The sequence below is a fragment of the Equus quagga genome, chromosome 3 (assembly GCF_021613505.1).
Source record: "Equus quagga isolate Etosha38 chromosome 3, UCLA_HA_Equagga_1.0, whole genome shotgun sequence".
NCBI lineage: Eukaryota > Metazoa > Chordata > Mammalia > Perissodactyla > Equidae > Equus > Equus quagga.
The window spans coordinates 45,995,588-46,015,409 of NC_060269.1; the positions used below are offsets into that span (position 1 = coordinate 45,995,588).

The 19,822-nt window shown below is 36.8% G+C and overlaps 1 pseudogene; it reads right to left on the bottom strand.

Annotated features, from left to right (window-relative positions):
* Window positions 1-10,916: 10,916 nt before the first annotated feature.
* On the bottom strand, window positions 10,917-11,666 carry LOC124237435 (charged multivesicular body protein 4b-like; annotated as a pseudogene).
* Between the last annotated feature and the right edge of the window lie 8,156 nt (window positions 11,667-19,822).

Here is a 19,822-nt window from a genome sequence, read left to right on the forward strand (position 1 = left end):
AAACTGTTAAAAATGACCCCATTGCCTCTAGATGGCACACTACCATTATTTTTTCTTAGTTCATGGAAAGTCCCTGCTTTTTAGTCACCAGGTAGCACAGGTGCCTGTTCCCAGTTCCAAGAAACATTCAATTTTCAAATACTTTTTTATTGTTTTCTGTGTTCTGAAGTTACTTTGGACTTCTGATACTTTGTTTTGACTCACATTTATGTTAACATGCCTCAGTGTTCAGACCTTCTATGTCAATTATTTGCAAACACACCACTGTTTCCACCCTAATAAATTTTATATACACGTATATAGACACTCTGAAATCATTCACTGCCATTTATGTGCTGAATCTGCCTAATAGCATTACCCACATAAATAAAATGTAAGCATATAAACACCAAACAAGCTTATTTCATGGCATTTCTCAACTGAATGGTGTTACATAAGCAGAATATGAACTTTGTTTCTATATAAAGTGAATTTTTTATGCCATATATAATTTTGTTTTAACCTACCGTTTGCCTGAGGGGGATATTAATTTGAATGTCAAAAACAATGACAGAAAGGCATTAACTCATATGCCCAATAATCTCCTCATGCATAAATTCTTTAACAAAAAGTAAAGTGAAAGCTCTCTTTCAATTGGACCACAAGGCATTTAATATTTGCTTCTCAGTCATTTTTAAAATCAGTTTTGTTTCACAATAACATTTGAAGGAAGAGATCAATTTTGAATTATATTTTAACTACTATGGGATTTTAAGATAGAACTTCAATCCAATTTATGAATCAATTAGTGTGCTATCTTGAAATACTATTTTAGCTGATGAAAAATTTCAAGTTGGCTTATTTTTAGTAATTGTAACCAAGTCAGAATACATTAGAATACTGGCATCATGGCATAAGAAAATTTTTGGAAATCTCTCTCTTGCGACTTAGAATATTCTGTGAACCGAGAAGTTATGTAATTATTATATCTAGTAAACACATTTCAGTGAAGAAACTCCTCCTCCTGAGATTATATCAGTCACAGAAACAAGATGGAGAAAAGGTTTTCAGAGGTGCTTGATGCTGTTAGTCACTGGGCCACAAAGAGATTAAACTTGAGAATGATGATAAATGCGACAGGAATTTCTCACCCTTAAAATGCTCTTTATCATTGTCTCTAACCCTGAGATTCTATGAAATTCCCAATGATTCCCTGTGTTTCTCCCGAAAATTCCTGAGTACTGATTAGATCTGATATTTCTTGGAGGAAATAATTTAATTATGTATCATGTCTAACAGTCTCCTAATTTTAGTTTTTATAAAATTTATGCACTTGAGAAAATATATGCTAAGTATGTATCTCATAAAGAACTTGCAGCTAGAGTACATAAAGAACTCTGAAAACCCAGCAAGAAAAATACAAACAATTCAACCACAAAATGGCAACAGGACATATCACTGAAGAAGATATATGATTGGCAAATCATCACATGAAAAAATGTTGAACATCAGTAAACATTAGGAAAATGAAAATTAAAACCACTACAAGACACCACAATATCCCTATCAGAATGGCTAAAGTGCAAAACAGGGACAGCCCCAAATGCTGATGGGGGTGTGGGGAAACTGGCTCACTCACAGCTTGCTGGTGGAAATGTAATATGGCACAGGCACTCTGGAAAATATTTTGGCAGTTTCTTATAAAAATAGACACATAATTGCCATATTACCTAACAATTGCTCTCTTGGACATTTATTCTAGGGAAATGAAAACCTATGTTCAAACAAACACCTGTACATGAATGTTTTAGCAGTTTTATTTGTAATGGCCAAATGTCTGTCTTTGGGTAAATGGTTAAACAAAGTGTGGTACACCCATGTCATGGAAAACTAGTTAACAATTAAAAGGAACAAACAATTGAGACCTGGATGAATAACCAGAGTTATGCTGGGTAAAATCATAAAAGGTTACATACTGAATGATTCTATTTATATAACATTCTTTTTTTTTCCTAAAGTTTGGCGCCTGAGCTAACAACAGTTGCCAATCTTAATTTTTTTGTTTTTCTGCTTTTTCTCCCAAAATCCCCCCAGTACATAGTTGCATATTTTAGTTGTGGGTCCTTCTAGTTGTGGCATGTGGGACGCCACCTCAGTGTGGCCTGAGAGTGTTGCCGTGTCCACGCCCAGGATCTGAACCAGTGAAACCCTGGGCCTCGAAGTGGGTGAGCTTAACCACTCAGCCACGGAGCAGGCCCCATATAGGATTCTTGATATAAGAAAATTACACAGATGGAAAACATTGTTGCCATAGGGGATTAGGAATTGGGGAATGGGTGTGGTTTTACAAGAACAGCACAAATGAGCCTTGTGGTGACAGCACTGTTCTATAGCCTGATTGTGGTGGTTATTACATGAATCTACACATATGATATACTACATAGAAACACATGCACACTACACACACAAACAGGCAGGCATGCAAAACTGGTGAAATCTGAATAAATTCTGTAGATTGTATCATGGTCAATTTCCTGATTGTGATTTTTTTTTTTTTTGAGGAAGATTAGCTCTGAGCTAACACCAGTGCCCATCTTCCTCTACTTTATATGTGGGATGCCTGCCACAGCATGGCTTGACAAGCGGTGTGTAGGGCGGTGTGTAGGACGGTGCCTGGATCCAAACTGATGAACCCAGGCTTCAGAAGCAGAGCAGCGAACTTAACCACTCCGCCACTGGGCCGGCCCCTTGCTGTGATATTTTACTATAGTTATGTAGGATGTCATAAAAGGATGCTGGGTAAAAAAGATTGCAAAGAATCTCTCTGAACGTTTTTTTTTTTTTTTTTTAAAGATTTTATTTTTTCCTTTTTCTCCCCAAAGCCCCCCGGTACATAGTTGTATATTCTTCGTTGTGTGTCCATCTAGTTGTGGCATGTGGGACGCTGCCTCAGCGTGGTCTGATGAGCAGTGTCATGTCCGCGCCCAGGATTCGAACCAACGAAACACTGGGCCGCCTGCAGCGGAGCGCGCGAACTTAACCACTGGGCCACGGGGCCAGCCCCTCTGAACATTTTTTTTTTTGCAACTTCCTAGGAATATATAATTATTTCAAAACAAAAAGTTAAAAAACTGATGTCGTTATTTCTCCCAGAGATTAAACTAATTTCTATTTTGAGGCTATGGTTACTATTATAATTATTTAAGTTTGATTATAAAAAAGACACAATTATTAGATACAAAAGTGTTAAAGGCAAAAAATGTTTTGTTTAAATAATTGTCATCAAAAATCTGTATTCCTCTCAAGCTTTTTAATGTGTCAGATATTCCATGACTATTTTAACTTAATGGTTTCTTAGAATTCTGTTTTCCTTGTCATATATGAGGTGTAGCCTGTAATTTTTTTCTTCTCCCTTTGATCTTGATCGTGTTATTCAGCTACTGTTCCTAAGAAACCCCAAAATAGTATGAATCAAAAATGAAGCAATATAGTACGTGACAACTTGCATATAGACTTCTATGATCCTGGCAGAATTCTTAATATGTTCTTTGTGAAAAGGTTAACTTTATTTCAAAATAAATTTCTTATATAGTATACCATTGATATTACCAGAAATTTCCTAAACAATTTTCTAACAAAATAAAAATGGTTTACCTCAAAAAAAAATCTGATTCTCTAAGACGGACTTTGAGTCCCAGTGTCATGGCAACAGTGAAATTGTGGCTTAAAAAAATGATCATTTATTTTAAGAAAGCATTAAGCTTCAAATTCTTGGCTCTTATGTGATTCTAGAGTGAATTGCCTTTGAGGCTGGACGTCCTGAATTAAGGATATATTTCTGGGCCAAATTCACCAGTTTGGAAGCAATTTAAAATCTTTGCCCCGTTAATAGAACTCTGTAGGTTTTCTCAGCTTTCATGTAAATCTTTCTATCCTTTGTGTCTTTCTACCCTGGAGAGGCTTTGGGCTGAGCTTTCCAAACTTTCTGACAAACAGTTGCTCTGTTAAGAGGTCTGATCTTCCTGCTCAGAGTATGAGCTACTGAATATGTGACCCAGAGTTGAGCAGTCAGAATTACACCAGAGTGGCATTTCTTAAGCATCTTCCGGAGTGTGCGCGTGGAGGAGGGAGGAAGGTTGGGCTGGACTGTTTGGTAGAGAGAATAAAATGGTTAAGAAATGTATCAAAATGAGAAGAATATTTTTTCAGTGTTGCATATCATACCGTGGATTGGGCCAGACACTGAATTTTCTCCACGTTAATGTAGAAAAAAATCTATCACTGAAAAGTCTTAAACACTATGGTAAGAGTATTGGGTTTAGAATCAGGAGATCTCCAGTTAACAGTACTGACTTTCTAATGTTCCAGCCTCATGATCTTGAATGGGTTAACCTTGTGTTCTTTAATACTCTCATGTGTAAAGTGAGGGTTGTAACACCATCCTAAAATGACTTTCATGAGGATTAAATAAGTTATGTGAAATAAATTTTCCAAATGTTAAGGTCTATTTAAACATGAGATGTTACCGCTCTTTAGCAATCACTATAATTTAGCTAATGTATGTAAATTTACATATGTAATGTGTATGTGAGTGTACTGTGCATATATGTAAATTTGCTTCATGAAGACTGAGAACAATATACATTTTTACACCACTATATATCCAGAGCCCAGCACATAGAACCACTAAAATATTTATTGAATGAATGAATGAATGAGCTTCAAAAAAAAAAAAAAGAATGCTCAAATCTAAAGAATCATTTTATTGTAATTTAATTGGTACCAGCATAAGAATAAGAAACTTTTAGAGCAGGAACTAAATTAAAGCACCTCCTAAGTGAAATCAAATAATGTGAGAAATGATGGTAAATGTTTTTTAACAGTTTCACTTTACTGGCGCTGGCATAGCTATGAGCATCAATCATGACATTCTTCTGCTCATAAACCTTAAGTAACTCCAATTGCTTAGAAAATAAAATCCAATTCTTGTCTGGCACTAATGTTTTCAAATTTATTTTTCCATATTACCATTCTTGTCTCTTTTGGATATATCCTATATATTGCTCAACTACCCTTCTCTCCCTCCTCTCTTGCCTCCTTGTCTGTGTCCAGGCTTTATCCTCATTTTAGAATGCCCTTCAATTTATTTCTATAGAATCAGATCCCACTCATCAGTCAAGTTCTGTTTCTAAGGCCACTGTCTCCATGAAGCCTATGCAGATAGCCTCAGTTGAGGTAATCCTTCCTGCCTAAATATCCACTTTATGTTTGCCCTCTTGAAGCCCTTGTCGCTTCCTAGTCTAGATGGTAAATGTTTTGACAGTAGGTTCCATGTCTGATTTACCTTCGTATTGCCAAGATTACCTATATTATAAATACACATGAATTAGTTGTCTATTGAAGAAGTTGAATGCATATGCATTTTAAATGCTTCTGTTTGTAAGTGACTTGCATTTATCAGTAATTATTATTTACCATAGGGAATATACAGATGTCCATGATTTTGACATACTCATCATTATTTGGTTAATTGGTTTTGGCAAAAGTGCAATGTAATTCTATTGGGAAGTGATAGTCTTTTCAACAAATGGTGCTGGAACAATTGGAAACTATGTGCAAAGAAAAAGAAACAAAGAAAAAAGGTAATTTAGATTCTTTCCTTAGCCAATAACAAAAATTAACCTATAATGGATCATACACTTAAATGTGAGCACTAAAAATGTAAAACACAAGAGAAAAATCTTTGCGATCTTGAGTTATGCAAAGAGATATTAGATATAATGACATCAAAAAGATGATCCATAAAAGAAAAAAGATAAATTGGATTTCATCTAAATTAAAAATTAAAGTTTTGCTCCTAAAAAAGATACTAAGAAAGTAGAAAAGACAAGCCAGAGAATTCAAGAAAACATATGTGAATCATATATCTAATAAAGGACTTGTATCCAGAAAATATTAAAAACTTACAACTCAAGAAGGCGGCAAGCAACCCAGGTAAAATATGGGCACAAGATTTGAATAGTCATTTTGAGATACGGGTAGCAAAAAAGCATATGGAAATATGCTCAACATTGTTGGTCACTAGAGAAATGAAAGTTAAAGCCACAATGAGATATCCACCACACTCTAGAATGGCAAAAATTAAAAAGACAGAGAATACCAAGTATTGTAAAGAATGCAGAAAAACTAGAATCTCAATACATTGTTTGTGGGAATGTAATACGGTAGAGCTACTTTGGAGAGCAGTTTTATGATGTCTTAAAAATGTTAATCGTACACTTGCCATGTTACCTAGCATTTCGCTTCTAGGTATTTATCTAACAGAAATGAAAACAAATATGTACACAAAGACTTCTGTGTGATTGTTGATAGTAGCGTTGCTCGTAACAGCTCCAAATTGAAAACAAACCCACTGTCCATATCAAATTGATGAACACATAAACAAAATGAGGCAGATCCTTACAATGGAATATTATTTAATAATTAAAAGGAACAATATATTGATGCATGTAATAACATTTGTGAACCTCAAAAACATCCTAAGTGAAAAAATACATATCAAATGGTTCAATATATATGAATTTCCTAAATAAGATGAAACTATAGAGATGGAAAGAAGATCAATGTTTCCTGGTTCTAGAAGTGGAGATTGCCTACAAATGAACATGCTAGAACTTTTTGGGGGTGATGGAAATGTTTTAAGGCTGAATTGGACTGTTGTTTGTAAAACTACATCTATGTACTAAAACTTACTCACCGGCACAACGACAATGGGAGAATTTTTATTATTTGTAAGTTATACTTGGTAAAGCCGGAGAGAGAGTGAGACACATCTTATATTATTCTCATGTTATGTATGAAGAAATGGAATCATAGAACTTTAAGGAACTTGCCAAAAATCACACAACTAACAAGGGCTGCAGCTACTCCCGGGCATCCTTAACCATCATGTTACACTGCTCTTCTTGAAAATCAGAACAATTGCATCTCCTACTAATGTGATGCCTCAATGCCTGCCTAAGGGCTATTTTAGGAAGACAAAATTGTTAGTGAGGGAGTCATGAATTTTAAAATATGGATGCATGTAGAAGAAGGACTACTCTAGTTAAAGTTTACTCTCACTACCATACCTTACCTTTGTACACATTTTGATCTGTATGGTAACATTTCCCCTTTTTCGCTCCATTAGGCTGGATGAAGTCTAAGCTTACTTTTTGTAAGCAAGCTGTTAGTTGAAGGCCTTCTTGTTATTCAAGAGCTAAGTAAATTAACTTGACACCTTCCTCCAAGTTTCATGGCTTTTTCAAGATTTCTGTTAATTTCCAGCAGACTTACATTCTTAGGATCACCTTGTTCTGTCTCTCTTCTACCCATGAGAAATTCAGCTCTCTTTTAGATTTTCCACAAAAATAGCATTCATTCAAAGCATTTTGAGTGCAGGAGATTTACTGAATATGTTTTGAGATAGTGTTTATATGCTATAGAGAAAATAAGTTTAAATGGAATGGCAGACATGACTAGTTATGGATTTCCATGAAAGTAATGAGGCTGAAGTTTCATTGGGCCCTACTTGTGCATGTTTCTTCCAAAGATCCTAATTTGAAATTTGGGGTTCTCTTTTTCTCAATGAGGACCACCAAAACATAAGGTCAACCCTACCAAACTTAGCTCTGCTTCTGCGCATTGTTATTAGTTAATTTCTTTCAGCTGTTCTTCACCATGGTGTTTTCTTAGCCCTTACTCCCAAGTTTTTCTCATCTCTCCATCTCTAAATTCCTTCTCTCCTTCCTAATTTCTTATTTTTTCTCTCTGAACAAAAGTCTTCTACTCGTCTTATCTGGATGAATTTAGTTCTCTTCTCTAATGTTTTGGAGCTCCAAGTGGACTTTGTCCCAAGTAGGCTGTTTTTCACAAGGGCAGATCCCACAAGAAAAGGAATTCTCATCCCAATTCTTAAGTTAAAAAAATTTCTTCACCTCTTCCCATAGATTTTACCTCCATTCCCTTTTACCATTGATTACAGACTCTCCAATTTATTTCTATGAAAATATCTTTTATCCAAACAGGTCTGTCTTATGAAAAGGGTATAAGCATCTGTTGCTGTATTCTAATTTTAATCTACTTTTTTGCCTTTTTAAGTGAAAACTATTATTTTATATCAATTCCCTTTTTTATAATTCCAAATTCCTTTTGGTACTCATGGATGGATGTTTAAAGTACTATTTCCATTTCTTCCCCGATTGTATTCACATATGAATCACTTCTTACAGTCTAAGCTCCTGAACTGTTTTCCTCTAGTCTATGTTACAGGGATAGGCTAAAATGAGTTCTCTTAATCTTTTTTTGGATCACATAGACCACTTTTAGAATGTGATGAAAGTTATGTTCTTAAATATATACATACATAACTTTTTTTCTACAATATCAGGGGCTTTACCTACTCTTTGAAGCCCACCCATGAACTCTCAGGCCCATAGATATCATGTTAAATATCCTTGTAGCACAATTACTATAATCTAGAAGATGTAGCAATATGTAATGAATCATTTGGAAAATTTATTTTTATTCTCCGTAGTTTGTTTTGTTGCTACATTCTTTGAGATCTTTTTGAGGAGATATTCTACATAAATGCAGAGTGTTGGATTACTACATTCTTCCTATTTTGTAGAGAGGAGACTATGTAGTTGGTTAAAGTCTCCTACAAGTTTTTTTTTTTTTTTATTGCAGAACAAAGTGACTCTTTTAAAACACATTAAGGGTTGAAAAAGTCATTAGGATGTGACTGTGGATATCTCAGGAATTGATGTACTACAATTGGAGCTGTTATATTAACAAAAGTGAGATTATCATAGAAATGAATCATATAGTCATAAACTTGTAACACACAGTGGGATCCATTAGTATGTCAGTGGAAATAATGTGATGTCATCAAAGAAAATGGGTTTTGTCTTAACGGACAGGAAGCATGAGTAGAACATATAGCTGAATCTTAGAAAACTCGAAAAGGATTTAAAAGCTAAAACTATGTCTATATCTTAAAAGTCCTTAAAAATAGATTCTACCGTTGAAGATCATTACATTGAGATAATGATATTATTTATTATATCAGCTAATAAAGGCAGAGATTAATTACTGTTAAGATTGTTAATTTCTACCTAACATTTAATATGTGCAGAATTTCTGCTGATATATAGACATGTCTTTTCTGCCTGCATCCATCTTGGCAGCCTAAGAATCTGATATAAATTCCTTTCTCTGAAAGCCATTTAAGTTCCCTATTTAGCAAAGTGGCTTTGGGAATAGAAGTTGGGGATAGAATCAAGATATTCAAAGTTCACCTTTTATTTCCTGTGATTCCAAGTAGAGTGAAATTGTAACATGCCTTATACATTAATAAAAATGAGTAGAATTTCTTAAGATGAATGCGTAGCAATTAGTTACTCTTGAAGTTGGAGCCCTACTTGACTAGGTTCAGTGTGAGTGCTGTGATAGAAATGAGGGGTTATTGACCCTCATGAGAGAAACCTGGAGTGATGTTCCAGTAAATTTTTGATCTAAAGATCTCTGAGAAGTCTCACCCAGCTAAGTATTATTTGGAGTTTATGATTTTACCTTATTATCATCTTGGAATTGACTCAGATCTCGAACTGAAGGAAATCTCACATTTTAATCTGGAAATAATATCTTCATACGATTTCATACTGTACTCCAGAAAACGGAAAAGGCTATACGAGGAAAATATTTTCAGTGTTTAATCAATCATGTATGTGAAACATTGAAAATTACTTAAAGTAACAGTATATAATCTGTTCATTCAAAAACTTGGGAACTCATAAACTAACACTAATTACTGTAGGAGAAAATTTTCATGTTGTATGAATACAATTATGATTTCTAGAAATAAAAGCAGAATGCATAATAAGATGATCAATTAATATTTATTAAATTGGTACAATCATGAATAAGGCAAGGAAAGCCTCCTCTGACTCCACAAGACAAACATCTAAATAGATATTTTCAATATGTATGATAGGTGCTAAATGATAGGGAATATAGAAGCGGACGGGGTACTAATACTTTGGCAGGGTAGTTTCGTCTAGGAAATCCTCAGATTGCTACTAGCTTGTCTTCCATCATATCTCGATACAAATCACAGTGCCTTGAACATTCAGATGTTTAACAAACACTTATTAAATGAATAATTACGACATCATGCCTGTCCTCTATAAGCTAACAGTCTAGCTGGGGAGACAGACATGTAAAGACGTCTTCATTAAATGCTTGTTATAAGAATAATGTTGATGACCATTTAGTGGATATTTCCTTTGTGGTAGAAATTATGTCAGGTGTTTACGTCTATTATTTCTAATTTTTTAAACAATTGTGAAAGATAATTATAAACTAGTAGCCGATTTTTATATAATACATACTATGTCCTAGTTTTTCTTTTTTCTTTTGTTGAGAGAGGGTGAGTTAGGAGGAAGAGAGAAAGGTGTGAGACTCTTTTTCAGGTAAAGGGTATACCCTGAAGCAAAGGCATACAGATTTAAGAGTGAATGGTTTGTTCAGGCACTGAGGTCCTTATTCACTTTACTTCAATGGTCAAATAATTTGTAACAGATATTTGGAATTCAGTTTTACACTGCACCAACCGCTGACCTTCATGTGACATGAGTCATTACTTTCCATGAAAGGTGAATTTCTTTTTCTTTTTTTGGATTTGCAAATACAGTTTTACAGAAATTCAACATTATAAACAGCAGGTAACTCCCACCCCGCCTGCCCCCCCTCCCCCCCCCCCACCCCCCCTCCCCTCTCCCACCTGCCCATACCGCTGGATGCAGACCATGCTATGCAGAGAGTGAGCAGTGATGCGGCCCTGCTGCTTTGGAGGGAGATTCGAGAGCGATGGACCCTGCCTGCACCATGTCCTGCGTGCCCCGCACAAGCACACGCCTGCCCGCTGAGCAGGCCACCAGAGTCTGTCTGGGCCCAGCCTGCGCTGGACCAGTTAAATGGATCCAACCCAGTTCTCCAATTCCTTCATGTCGTCGTCTTCCTCTTCCTTCTTCTTGGTGGGTTTTGATGGTAGGCTTAATAGAAGGAACGTTTGGTAGAGGGACTGTTTGGGGTCCACTGATTTCCAGCAAATTCTTGTCTGGTTCCTCCTGTTCTAGTTCTTCTAATTCGGCCATGAGTTCGTCCTCATCAAACCCTTCTCCAAACCATACAGGTTTTGAAATAGCTGTTGAAATCTCCTCTGCAAGTTCTTGCTGTTTAGCAATCTCCTGCACTAACTCATCAACTTTATCGATGTCCATGTTGTCGTGGGCAGCCTTCATGGCCTTGGAGGCATAGCCCATGTTCTTGAGCACGTCGGTGTTGGTGTTGGCATTCTTCAGGGCCTCTCGCTGGAACTCGATGATTGATAGTGTGCCGTCGATCTGCGCCAGCTGCTTCTTATACCTCTTCTTGCGTTTCAGCGCCTGGAGGGCCGCGCGCTTGTTTTTGGTGCCGTGCTTCTTGGCGGCCGTCAGTTCCTGTTCGATCTTCTTCTCCCGGAATTCCTGCTTCTTACTTAGCATCTCCTCCGTGTCCCGCAGCCGCTGGATGACCTCCTGGGGGGTCGGGCCGCCCTTGCCGGCCTTACACCTTCCCGCCCCGACCAGCTTCCCGAACAGCGACATGGTTGCTGCTAGCCGCGCCGGCCTCGGCTCCGGCGCCCGCTCCCGGCCCCGTCGCTCCCTGCCGCCGCGGGCCTCTCCACCGCCTCCGCCCCGCCGCTGGGCCCGGCCGCGCCGAAAGGTGAATTTTTTAATGTTAGGTGAAATCTTGCTCTTCCTCTAGTATATGTTGTTGTATACTGTGATCTTGGCTTCATTACGGCCAGAGGGGAGAAGGTCATGATTCCCTCTCTGTCATGCCAGGGAAAGTATGAATGTGACATCAGTGAGATTCACAGAGGAAGAAGGAATTATACCATACTGAATCTTAAAATTCTTACAAAATATTCTTTTACACTGTTGAAGGCTCAGTCTCCTGGACATTGGTGAAGAGCTGCTGAAATCGCTCTTGGTCTGTCTTCCATGTTCCCCACCGCTGCTTTTATATTAGAATAATGTAAAGAAAGAGAACAAGCATGTGATCCCAGCTGCTAAAAAAGCCACTTTTTGTTTCTCTGTTTTCAAAATATGGCAAAAATGATTTAAGCAAATTATTAGTCACGTTAGTGCGAGGATATGACAAATTATACATGAAAGTGAGAAACCCCTCTAGGAGAGGTTTATAATAAAATTGTCAACACTCTCTTTAAGAGGCCCAGTGGGAGGCAGCTATAGTCTCTAAGATCTCTCACCTCAGATGGTCTTTTTTCTCCTTTATTGAAGAACTAACATCAACCACAGGTGGTAAGAGGGAGCCAATTAAGTTCCCACTTTCAAAATTAATAGCGTTTTGCAGTCTGACAGTTTCATAGTCTTGGTCTATGTGTTAACTCTTAGGCCACTGCTACTTTCTCTTTTTCACCAGGGGATACATTAAATTCAGCAGCCAGAGCTGACGAGTGAGCCCTTTCATCTCCTAAAGAGCTGCCACCTCCGTAATCACCAGCATCGCCCTGTGCACGCAGTGATTGTCTCCCTAGAACCACCCCCACCAGCACTGCCTGCTTCCTGCACCGGCCTCTGGCTTCCGGGTGTGGACACAGGTGTCCGTGGGACATCCAGTGGGAGTGCCAAAGGGGACAGAGACTATCTTAAGATCATGTGTTTCTTGCTTGAGATTCCTGAGATGGAAAGTATAAATACAACATTTAATTAGCTGCATTATCTCCTACCACCTGAAGCCATTTCTATTAATAAGATTGAGAGATTTATATATAACTCAAAATTTACATTATAATTAGTCTTCATATTTGTCACATAGGTCCTTACCCCTATTTTCTTCAGACTTTTTTTTTTTATTGTTGTTGTTGTTGTTAACATATACCCATCATTTTAAGCCATGTCTTCACGAGCAGAAGTTTGGATGACATCAATAATCTTTTATCTCGTAGCATTCCCGACACCTCTACCTCCATTTCCACTTCTATTCCATCTTGTACATTTGTAGAAGATTAACATTTATCTTATATTTTATGTTTGAGAACTTAAAATTCTTTTCATATTTCTACTACATTAAATCTAACTTAATTCGGGGAGTAGATAGCCGTGTATCAAGAGGTAAAAGTCCTTTATATGGTTTTAAGGACCTACTTATTCAGTTTTATTCTCCTTTCCTTAAGTATCACTATATTTCCTTCAATTAGGAAATATACTTTGACCACTGCCAGACCCAACTCTATCTTTCCTGATAAATATTTGCAATCTTTTCTGACAAACTGCCGTTGTTTGTGGACAATAATTTCATATTCTAAGATGATGTCAAAGAACAAGTTTTCATCTGTAATTTGAAAAATTTCTTCACATTTTGCATTCTACTTCATAATATGTTTGTGTTCACTTAAAAACAACATTTTAAGTCATTTGTTGTTGAATCAAGTCCTAGACAATTCACCATATTTACTTTGTGGACTTTTGAGGACTCTAACATATTCCCTAGTGTTATTTCATGCAACACAGTCTTCAGTTTGAGAAGCTGTTCTTTATCTTGTGCTTTCCAGCCTTCCTGCTTAGGCAAATCCAGCCAATTTCGTCTCCCTGTTCTTCTCTGAAGCTTCCTGGTGTCCTTCAGGCTCTACAAGTCTTCCCCGTTTTTAGCTTTAGAATATGAAATGCTGCACCATGAATTTATTGGGCATCTGATTTGAAAAAAGACAGAACCCAATTATTTACTGTCTTCAATATTCCATCTGGTTAATCATGTTTTCCCAGTTAGACTGTAAATTCCTTGAAGGTGGAGGCTGTATCTTACGCTGAATGAACATCGACAATAACATTTAATCCTTGTCTGAGTACGATGTAGGTTCTCAATAAATCTCTTTTGAATGAATAAGTGCTTGATTGTGGATGATTTCTCAATTACTCGTAAGAGAGTAAAAAATGTGAAAATCATTGATACTCTGTTTTGATAGTTGGACTGTCTTTTTAAAAAAAAGTTACTGTGGTTATTATGGGCAGAGTGACCTTTTTGTCAGAAGAGAGATAAACTGTGCTTTCATTTTAATTTTTCTGGTTTTATTTAATTTCTTTTTCACGTGTTAAAAGTTCTTACTGATGACAGTCTCTTAAATAAATCATTAGAGTGAGGGGCAAAATTTAGTGCAAGGATAGTCTTAGTAATTTTCACTCTGACTCTCAATGATTATTATTTTTTCTGAATCGAAGTTATGCTTGTGGTCTTACCACACTGTTTAATAGTTGGCTACGTGCCGTTTTTTCCTCTAATAATTTTTTATACAGAATTAGTCTACTTCATAAGGACAGAACCTGTTCTTCCAAACACTTGTGCACCCTGCTGTGCTGGGGACTCTAAATACTTGACTGATTGATGTCCACTCGAGTTTAGACACAACTGAGAAATGAATAATATACCTACAGAGGAAAGTGCCAGAAGGCTAATCTCTTATTTTGTATTCAATTTGCATTTCGTAATAATATTATGACCTTGTATGTGAATATGTTTGCCTTTTCAAATGCTTTCAAATTGTAATCTTATTTTATCCTCTTTGGTATTTTATCTCACTGGTTCCTAACCTTTTATGATAACAGTGCCTCTAGTTGATTTTATAAGCTACACATGACACTTGTAATTCAGTTTCTGTTATCCTTGTCAGAGCAGTTTTAAATAATCCTTTTATAGAAGATTTTTGCTTTTGAAAATTAAACACCATTTTCCCCAATTTTATAGTTTAGAAGGTTTTCTGAAGGCTTTTAAATATTCTTATCATTCTATAAATTTTCGCAGTACATGCAGTGATGTGTTGTAACCCACAAGGTTTATACATAACCATCATTGGGGATCACTCAACTTGTTGTACTAATACAAAGTCATCATCGGAAGAAATACATTTATCTGTCTATCTATCTATCTATCTATCTATCATCTGCCTATCTCTCCTGTCCTATGGTTCCCAGGGTCAAGAGTTGGATAGATATCATCCTTGCTTATCAGTGCCCCTTTCATATCATTTTCCCCCTTCCTCATTCAAAAATCTTAGATTCTTTGAGGTACGTACCACTCACTATCCACAACTTCTACCAAACTCCTGAGCACTTTCTCTCATTCACTGAAAAATTTAGCTCTCAGCTCATTATTTCTTCCTCTCTACTCCTATTACAGTCATTATTCACGGTCAATTCAACTTTCACAGGGATGACGCATCCAACACCCTAGCCTTCTAAATCATAAATCTTCTCATTTCTAAAAATCTGTTTTCTACTTACCTCGGCCATCCGCTGCGGGGGTCATACATATGTCAGACCTTGCCACGTTAGTAATTACGTCGGCTCCTGTTCTTCCGATTCGTTTACTCTAGTACTTCCCAATTTCAAAAATCTTTTAATCTAATCGAAACCTCGTGTTCATTTTCACTTTCCATCCGTCTTGTCTTCTCTTTGCTTCCTTCATATCCATCAGAGAGTCCGCGACTTGTTTGAGTGGCTTCTGTGACAATCTCAAACTCTGTGTCTCCTTCTTCCTCTATTTCTTCAACTGCCAAATCCCAAATTTGCTTTATACCCATCTATTTTCCTTCTCTGTGGCTACCCTGAAGAAGCTGAGTATTTTTAAAAAATAAGAATCACACAATGCTGTATGATCTTTACAACAGTATTTCATATATTTTTATTTGAAATTGTGTGCTATCATTATTTCTATGAGTAAAATTTATAATAAACTTACATTTGAGTATATTTGTATATCCTTTTTCCTGGAAGGTTTAACAAATGTTAAGCATTTGCCAACACATTACTGCTAGTATATACATCATATGTAGTATATCTAGAAAATCTCTTGATAGAGCCCTCCTCCTATCATCACTCCCCGAGTCTTCTCCATTCCTGTAAATGATATAATCATTCAATTTGTGGGAAAATCCTAAAATCTAGTGGTCATGCCTGGTTACCTGTTTTTTATTGTCTTCTACGTCCAAACAATCAAGTCCTGTCATCTCTACTTAAAATATAAATTACTGTCCACTTCTATTGCCATCATCTTAATCCAGGGCACCCTTATTCATTATCTTGACTATTGGAAAATTCTCTAAATTAGACTACATTTTTCCAGTTCTCCACTCACCTGTACAGTGATTTTCCTAAATATAAATCAGATCATGTCACTTCCTTGCTTAAAATACTTTGATAACTTCTCATTGCATCTTATAAGAACTGATGCCTTACTCAGTCAGATGCTATTGGGTCACAAGACTTTTTTTCTTGATTACAGTATAATAGTAATGATATGAAAAGTATTTCCTTTGAAGACTATTAATACACAAAGGTATGCAGGAAACATCATTAAGCAATACAGTCCTGCTGATGTCTCTCTCTAAAAAAGGGTGGGATGCTGCCAAGTCTAAATTAAATATTGGAATTCACAAATTTACTGCTTTTCTATTGCTTGGGTTTGTAGTTTCAGTTGCATTCAATCACAACAGGAAATGCTCCTCAAGTTTTTTCTTGGCTTAGATTATTTTTGTCTGCCTCATACAGAGCTGAGTTTTCCCCCAGAGCACCTTATATTTGGGGTTTATTTGCTTTTTCTTTTTGCAGAGATATAAGCAGGCATTACCACAGAGTTGACTTTGGAATACTGTGATATGTGTGTGTGTGTGTGAGAAAGAGAGAGAGAGAGAGACAGAGACAAAGAATGGCTCAAGTCTCTCCCAACCACTGACCATCAAAATCTTTTGTGATACAAATTCTCCTTACCTATTTGGCTTCTCCCAACGTTCTACCTCTCACTCACTATGTTCTCCACTTCCTTTTTTTTTTTTTGCTGAGGAAGATTAGCCGTGAGCTAACATCTGTGCCAATCTTCCTCCACTATATATGTGGGTTGCTGCGTCCACATAGCTGACGAGTAGTATATGTCTGTGCCTGGGGTCTGAACTCACGAACCTGGGCTGCCAAAGCTGAGTGCGCTGAACTTAACCACTACGCTACAGTGTTGGCCCCCCCTTACTTTTATTTAAACTGAGTTTGGTCCCTTTCTAGGGTCTTTTCACTTGATATTACTGGCCTGTTTGTCCAGAGCAAAAGAATGGAACATTCTTTCCTCCATTCTTGTACATCTGATTCTTTACCTTTAGATAAAAGTTCAAATATCCCCTTCTCGGAGAGACTTTCCCAGACCTCCATACCTAAAACAACCTCCCTTCACACCCACACTACTCTCAATCTATCATCTAGTTTGTTTCCTGTTTATCACTTATTAAATTCTGAAATTACTTTATTTGTTTACCTGTGGTATGTTTGTTTCCAACACCATAATACAAGCTTTATGAGAGGCAATGATTTTTCACTGTAGTGCCCCCAGTATTTATAACAGTGCTTGCATATAATAGGTAATCAATTAACAACTGTTAAATGAGTGAATGAATGAATGAAGAATAACAAATGACATTAAAATCAGAGTCCTTAGGAAATAGTCCCCACGAAGAAATGATGTTCAGGGAGGACTCTTCTCAGATAATGGGGATGTCTATGCTTGGGTTGGATGCAGAGTCAAAAGAGGCCTGGTTTCATGGCCAGATGTATGCTTATTACTAATCACTGAGATACCTTCTCAAGCGCAACCAACTTCCCATAATTTCTCTTTCTTCCCTGTGCAGGTCCCAGAGACTCCGTTTGCCTGCTTCTCCTCTGGTGATGCCACTAATCATACTATACATGTTGTTTTCTGTTTCTCCCAAAGCTACTTTCAGCATGGAAGACAATTTTTAGCTCATTAATCAGTCTTCCCTCTAAAGAGACACGTAAATTTTATCCATTTTAGAGATGCTCCTATGAATTACTCAAGGAAATCAACAGGGGATTACACAAATAATACAAGAACATTATGGAAATTAAAGAATCTCACAAAGTTGCTTAGTGAAATTCATAAATCTATTGATCATGGTTCCCTTTGAAAATATGATTTTATCAAGATGAAAATTTTAATGTGTGAATGAGATGACTATGAATCAGTAAGGATTTAGCCACTTTAGGTATTTCAAGCAGAAAGGGATTTAGCAGAGTGAATGAGGGCATTATAAAACCAGTGGAAAGGCCAGAGTAGTGAATGTCAGTGAAGATGGCATGAGCTTTCAGGTATGGTCCAGAAAATCAGGAAGTTGATGCTGTTCTCTCTTCAGGAATTACTAGAAAGCTTTGTCATATGGTCCTAGTTTTCCAGCCACATTCAGGTGGGTACTGTCTGGTGGGATCTTAAAGTAGGTGATACCTGGATGCCACTTGTAAAACCTCATATCTGCCGAAGTCTGAGCATCCATCCACCACTGCTTCTGGAAGATAAAGGCAATGGATTCTGCCTTTCTTCTCCTTCCAGATCTCACACAAAGTTACCTCACTGGCAGATTATAGATCACATTTGGGTGCTGGAAACAGTAAACTCTGGGAAAGATATTTCTAAACCCTGATATTCAAGGAAGAACCTAGAAAGTGGTAGGGATAAATCTTGTTTGCCAAAACAAACAATAGTGAAGACTAAATAAACATTCCCCTCCCCACCTTCAGATTAATGGCAACAAAAGCAAAGCAAAACAGATTCCCTAAGAATGCTATTTTCTTCTCTAGGGAATTCCTGATTAAAAGATTCTTGTGCCACTAAATGTCAGTTCCAGATACAATTCTATAGATCCATTTTCTCTGTTTTTCTGACGTATTGCAAAGATGATAAGACAATTTTACGAGGAAAGTTGGAAAGGTTAAAGGGCCAAATGGAATTTCCATTGATTCTGGGCAATGTCTGCCCTTTGAAGATTTAAGAAGCAAAAATATTATTTCCTACATTACACTACTTGAAAACCTAACTGAGGAGAGAAAACTAAAGCACATAGCACAAACTGAGATCAAATATGCTGGATGAAGGTAATATGCTTGATTTTGTAGCTTGTCTTACAAGGAGGAAAATATTGCTATGTTTGGAGTTGTGGAAGAAGAAATACTGTCTGAGCCTTAAAGATCAATAGTACTTGGAGTGGTGAGAGGAAGGGAAGAGCATTCCAAATACATGTACAGAGGGTAGAATGATCCAAGCAAAGGCTGGAATGAGCACGCTGAAGAATGCTGGGAGGTTTACCAACAACCTCTTAAGATAATTCCTCTGTCTCTAAATTTGCCCCTGCCAATTCATTCTCTATAACAATTACCACCTTGCCACACAAAGACCATCATTTTTATGACATGCTTTCATGGATTTACCCAAAGTTATGCAAATTTCATTTTAGTTATGAACCTACCCTTTTCTTTCCCTGTTGGAAAAGCATATCAAAATGTAAGTGAAAAATAATGATGAATAATAGCAATGACTTTGAAATTGGAAAGCATCTCAGAAAACAAGTGAGTTATTGACAAATAATTGAGGGGACTGTGATTTTTCTCTACTATAATTTTTAAAGAAAAAGTTTCACAAACTTTGTTACTTTATTAATAATAATGAATTTATTAATTATGAATAAGGTTATTAATAATAACTTTCAACATGACTTCACATTTTGGAGAAACATCTGTGAGTTTTGGTATTGGAGTTGAGGATGGCCGTTCTAACCAAACACTAGAGAGATAGACACAAAATGCAAACCTGGCTTTGTTACCTTTTAGAAACCATTCAAGACTTTCTGATCACATCTATGCCTAACAAGTCATCAAAGTCTTATCCCCTGTTCATGTCTTTGCCTTGTACA